Below are 6,227 nucleotides of genomic sequence, written 5' to 3'. Positions count from 1 at the left end.
TTCACATCAGTCAACAAGTATTAAAACAACAAAGTTATATACTTGCACAATACAGGAAAAAGTCTCCTGAGTTTTAATTTGCCAACACATTGCAGAAGCGAAGGGCAAATACAGTTACCAGAGGGATGTTATTTTTTGAAAGAGTATAAGTCACAGTGACCCTGACGAGAAAATAACCTCCCAGAAGAGCTTAGTAAGTGCCAGTTAGTACCAAATAGAGGTCACTGCTGAAAGCTCTGCGAAGGATCATGGCTTATGGCAACTGACATTTATTAAAAGTGGAAGCAGAGAGTTCAAAGAGTTGTATTACACTGTAATACTGCTGTGAACATGTGTTAGAAAATTCCTGCCCAAGCACACATTGCATGAAATGCCAACCACTGGGGCCAAAAATCTTTTGTTGAACCACTTTGGTTGCCCCGAACTCAAAGATGGATACGAACAAGCCTACTACAAACATAGTTAACTCCAGCTCCCTATGGACTGACTTGACCCTCTTGAGATTTAACTATGTTCATTTGTCAATTCCACAACAAATTAAGTCAATGTATGATTCACCAAAACTACTTGAAATAATACATCAGTTTCCTGCTTAAAAGTTCTCACAACATGTTAGTGATGCAGTATGTTCAACATACCACAGCAAAAATCATACATTTTTGTTTGGATTTTTTTGTGTTTGGGGGTTTTTTATGTGTGTGTGTGTGTGTTTTGTTGTGGTTTTTTTTAACAAAGGTACTCTCTTTAGACAGCATCTCTTGCTGCAGAGTTTTTCAATACGACATGCGGATTCCAGTCAAGAACTGCAAAAATGCATTTGCTTGTAGCGAGGTTGGATATTTTCATCCTAATGACACATAATAACCACTACGACACTATCTGCTTACTGTTTGAAGAAGATAGAGATGCAAAAGGGTCTAAGTCATTGTCTTAGACTGCTGACAGTTACATTATTTCCAGCAAATGGAAATGTCACTTTTTTTTTTAAGTCTCTGTCTTTTAAAGATACCTCAGCTTGTTACCCCAAACCAAACTGGACTCATCCCCTGAAGGCCTGAGCTGGCAGCTTGAACTTACATGGGACCTTTTTCAAAAACTTTTTTACTGGTTGGTGGGCTGGTTGAGAAAGCAACAGATGAAAAATGTTTGCTCTTCACCTAAATTGAGCATTGCACCTGTGACCTACCAGTTTGCGTTTTCCAATGGAAATAAAAATATTTTGTACTATGGCTGGAAGAAAAAAAACTCTTTGGTCTAAGTACAACTTCCCTATGTTTTGTTTACTCCTGTACCTCACTGATGTACAATTCTGTGAAAAGCCATAGATTCTCATTATGTCTAGTACAGGGGGAAATGTCATGTTTTTCCCCAGCTCCATGCAGCTAAGTGCATCATGAGTGACAGTATAATTACCAATCACCAAGAAAAGCATAGCACAGGTATAATTTATTCCCCCTCATTCATGCTTTCCCAAGAACAAAGTGTTCTAAACAGATTAAAATTTTAATTTCTGAGCATAAACCTAGCTTTAACAAGATCACCAAAACCAGACCGTCTGCATAAGAGGTGAAAACCAAACCAGTCATGACTCTGTTGCTTGTCTGTCACTCATTATCTCTTATCTGACAGTGGACAGCAGCTTCCATTTGGCAGTAGAAAGCTGATGCTTTCAGTAGCTCACCAATAGCATCAGAGCTGCAGTGTATTCAAGGTCAAAATTGGGAACATTCCAACAACAAATCTCTGTTATGAAGAGCAATTCATGGAGAAGAAAGGTACACTCTAAATAATACGAGTTCCCTAATTTAGCAGAGTATTACTAGTATACATACAGAACACCGGCAGAAAAACAGGAAGGGGAAAATGACAGTGATTAGCTTATGCATGTTATCTAAGGAGAGCTTCAGGAGCACTTGACATGAGTCTTGACTGGGACCAGGCAACCATATTGTCTTCATGAGAACAGCTAATTTGCCAAAGGCTCCAACCTAAACCCAAACTCATTCCCAGTAGTTTAAAAGTTATGCAAACAGGAGAGGAAGATAAGAGGCAGGCATCTGATGATTCGGAGAGTGGAGAAGCTGCGGGAAGGGTTGTTTGTTAATCCACGCAGAGAGTGAGGCGACCAGAAGTGATGATGCCTGGATCAGTATGAGATATGGGGTTACTTCCCCCATTATTCAGCTCTGCATTAAGTCTCTGCATGCCCAGGAATGAAGCCTAACAAGTCAGGGTGAGTTGACCAAAAAAATCTCAAAACTCTTTTGAAGAGGCAGGTCCTTGAAGAGAAGAGTAGGAAGGGGAAAGAGTTGAGAAGAGGAAACTGATGATTCCTGGGAGGATTAGTTTCCTAGAAGTGTTATTTTGCCTTGTAACTATAATTACTAGGGAGACACTTTCAAGCCACTGCTGAGTTTAGCACTTGTAAAATGCCGTGACAAAGTATTTCATTAGCAAAGGATTTTGAGGATTTGGATGTCTGTGTGGCTGTCTCTATCAGTTACACAGACAGCTTAAGCTACCGTTCCTATCCTGAAGTGCCTGCACTACACGTCAAAGCATGAGTCCCATCCCAGAGCACCCAGCAGCCCACAGGCTGGCGTTGTGCCCGGGCTGATGATCTCCCAGACAGGACTGAACATGCTTCTGGGACCACACATGGGAAATCTGATGATTTTTTTTCTTTGTTTTCAGTAATAAAGGCCTTCTGCCAGTTTCAGGCTCAGCCTGCATTATTTATTCTCTTATCTGATTTCTGTCTGCAGATCATTCAGCAGGTCATTCTGTCTCCTTTTGTGTAGTGTAAAAGCAAAATCTGTACAAGAAGTCTTTCATTAGGTTAATTGGTATGGTTGGAAAAAGAGCAGACAAGCTTTCAGACAGAGTCCTATACTAGTTATCTTCTCAAGACTTCTTTTTCAGGTGACTTGAGCAAGGGCTTACAAGTCAAAACTTGCCTGATTACCTACAGTTAAAATAGGTGGTTTAATAAAGTAGATTATCTTGACATATAAATCTTGGTGTGCTCCTATCTTTTGATGGTCTTGGATACAGGATTTACATCTCACCTTCTTTCCTCATCTTCAGTTCTGTCTCTTATCATGCCAGCTATCTTGTTAGGTTGGAAATTTACAGACATTTAGAAAAGATCAAGAAAAGCAAGTATTTCAAACCGAGTCTAATGAGCTGGAAGTGTTTCTTCTGAAAGGAAGACATGTATTTTGCATATATCAGTTATGAAATCAAGTATTTTCCTAAATTATGTCTGCTATGAAAACAAACAAACAAACCCAAACAACAACAACAACAACAAAATAACCTCCCAAAAAGTAAATATAGAACTTGAAAGGACAGGAAATGGTTGGTATGCCATTAGTCACAAAAGCCTAAATCAATGTCTTTTCCATCAGCATTTCAGTTTAATGAGCCTCTAATACCAAGCAGAATCTTTCTCAATAAACAAGTGATTGTATAGAAGCCATTTTGGCTATAAATTGCGTCAATGATTTAGCAGAGGACACTTGCACAAAAAACAGAGCATTTGCTCCTCGGAAGTAACATGCTTTTCATGTTCATCCAGTGAACATTAAATGTCCTGTGAAGAGTGGTTTCAAATTAACAAAGTGCATTTGCCCAAAGGGGAGAGTTAAAACTCAGGTGATCCTTCCCACTGGTAGCAGCTGTGGGAGCAGTAACCTCCAGCCCTGGGCGGCTGTAGCCAAGCAGGAGCAGTATGTCATCACTTGCTTCAGCTAGACCTAAGTGAACAGCTTTAAAACCTGGAATCATTTGAAATGAGCAGACCTCAGACTGTGTGCTCGGAAGATGCCTGCTCTGAACTATGAGCAGAATTGTTTCAGGTGGAAAAGATTGCCAGGATCATCGAGTCCAACCATCAACCTAACACCATCATGGCTATTAAACCATGTCCTGAAGTGCCATGTCAACACCTCCAGGGGTGATGGCTCCACCACATTCCTGGCCAGCCTGTTGCAATGTCTGACTGCTCTTCCAGTAAAGATTTTTTCCCAATATCTAGTCTAAACCTCCCCTGCTGCAATTTGAGGATATTGCTTATCATTCTATCACTTGATAATAGGAAGAACAGACCAACCCCAAACTCACTATAGCCTCCTCTTGAGTAGTTGTACAGAGCAATGAGGTCTCCCCTCAGACTCCTCCACACTCAGCAATCACAGTTCTCTCAGCTGCTCCTCATAAGATATTCTCCAGGCCCTTCAACAGCTTCCTTGCCCTTCTCTGGACATGCTCCAGCATATCAGTGTCCTTGGAATGAGTGGCCCAAAACTGAATACATATTCAGGGTGCATCCTCACCAGTTCTGAGTACAAGAGCATGATCACTCCCCTGCTCCTGCTGGCCACACTGTTCCTGGTCCAGAGCAGGGTGCTGTTGGCCTTGGCCACTTGAGCACATTGCTGGCTTATTTTATCTGGCTGTCAACCAGCATTCCCAGATCATTTTCCGTTGGATATCTTTACAGCCACTCTGCTTCAAGCCTGTAGAATTGCATGGGGTTGTTGCGACCCAGCATTTGACCTTGTTAAGCCTCATACAATCTCACTGCAGTTGCTACATCTCATTCCCATTCTTTCAGTAAATAAAAACAGGAAACAAAAATGTTAAACAGACCTCTCCTGTGAGAGCAAATTATTTAACATAGTCTGTGCCACAGAATTCTGCTGAAGCTTGTGCAGCTGTATTAAGCACTTGAGAAGTTTTTGAACTCTTCAATTCAGCAGCAGTAGGCTATTAAACACAGCAATAAACTCCTGAAAACGACTTGTTTTTTGTGAAAGCAGCCCAAAAGAGAGCTTAATTTTAACAAGTGTAAAAAGGGAGTTTTAATTCTTATACCTCATCTTGTTAGGGTTTGTTCAGAAGGGCTAAAATTTAGACTTGTTTCCATCAACACTCATAGGTGGAAAACTTCATCAGTTTAACATACTGAAGTTTAGACATAATTAATTTACCTAACTAATTAATTTACAATAGTGTGGGGTTTTTTTTGTTTTGATGTTTATTCACTTGTTAAGCATGTAGAAAAGCAATCCATTCTTCTGCAGTTTTTTGCTCAGCACTTTCATGTGTGTTGCTGTTTCAGTCATTCACAATGGATTTCTTCAGAGCACTGAGTCTCAGCATCCTTCATCAAACTGTAGCTCTCTTTCAGGTGAATTCATGTAAATGCTATTCCTTCTGCACACAGCAGTTACAGCATTGCTTACCACACAATTCACTGCTTTTTTCTAGTGTGTAATTCAGGTTTCTTTAGAAACTACTGGAGTGCACAAAGGACACAGAGAGCTTCTTGCTGCAATCTAAATAATTGCTTTTATTCCATGTATTATTTATCCTCACATGAAAGAAATCTGTATCTTTCAAGTTAGAGCAGAATAATGGCTTGATCTGCTAAAATTATATATAACTACATATATAGAGAGACATAGATAGATAGATCTACCTATATATGTTTGGACTAAAAAAACCAAAAAGTGTGGCAAAACTGAGTGTATGTGTTTCTTCTCAGCAGTGTGAAAGATTCATCTGGTATTGACCATCACTAGTGTATGAATTTCAAACAAGCCTGTATGCAAAGAGAGTAGCAGTTGATGTCTTGAACTATGATGTGATTTTTCCTCCTAATTGGAAAACAAGTGCTGTGATTGAGAGTCACTACACTGGCACAGGTCTTTGTTATAAGGCAGAGAGTGTGCTGTGCTACAACACTCTTGCTTTACCAGTAAGCCTAAAGCAGTTAATGTCAAGTAATCTTAAAAATAACTTCTTTCACAATCTATTTCCAATTTTTCTGAACACATTTGTGAGAAAAAAAATGACTCTACGGATGTGCACACGCTGTGTTAGCAATATCCGACTCACACCAGAGGAGATAAAAATCCTGGCAAAAGGAAGCTGTCCCATGAGCCTGCTGATTTATAGCTCTTAGGTAATCAGCAGCTGTGTTTTGCAGCGTCGTGAATGGTCCGTGGAAGAAGATATTTTCTTGCAATATATCCTCTAAAATTGTGTGAAGAACTCCTGTTCTCTCACCAACTGAATTTTTTCCTGCAAGTATCACAAGTGCAATTCCCACATGTAGCCAGTTTTTTTTTAAATGGAAATAATTAGCAAAACTACACTGAACACTTCAGAAAGCATATCGTTGCAGAAAGAAGAGGCCATGTCGCAATGAGGCAATTAAA

Source organism: Pogoniulus pusillus, chromosome Z (assembly GCF_015220805.1).
Source record: "Pogoniulus pusillus isolate bPogPus1 chromosome Z, bPogPus1.pri, whole genome shotgun sequence".
Lineage (NCBI taxonomy): Eukaryota > Metazoa > Chordata > Aves > Piciformes > Lybiidae > Pogoniulus > Pogoniulus pusillus.
Note: the sequence above shows the minus strand (reverse complement) of the source record.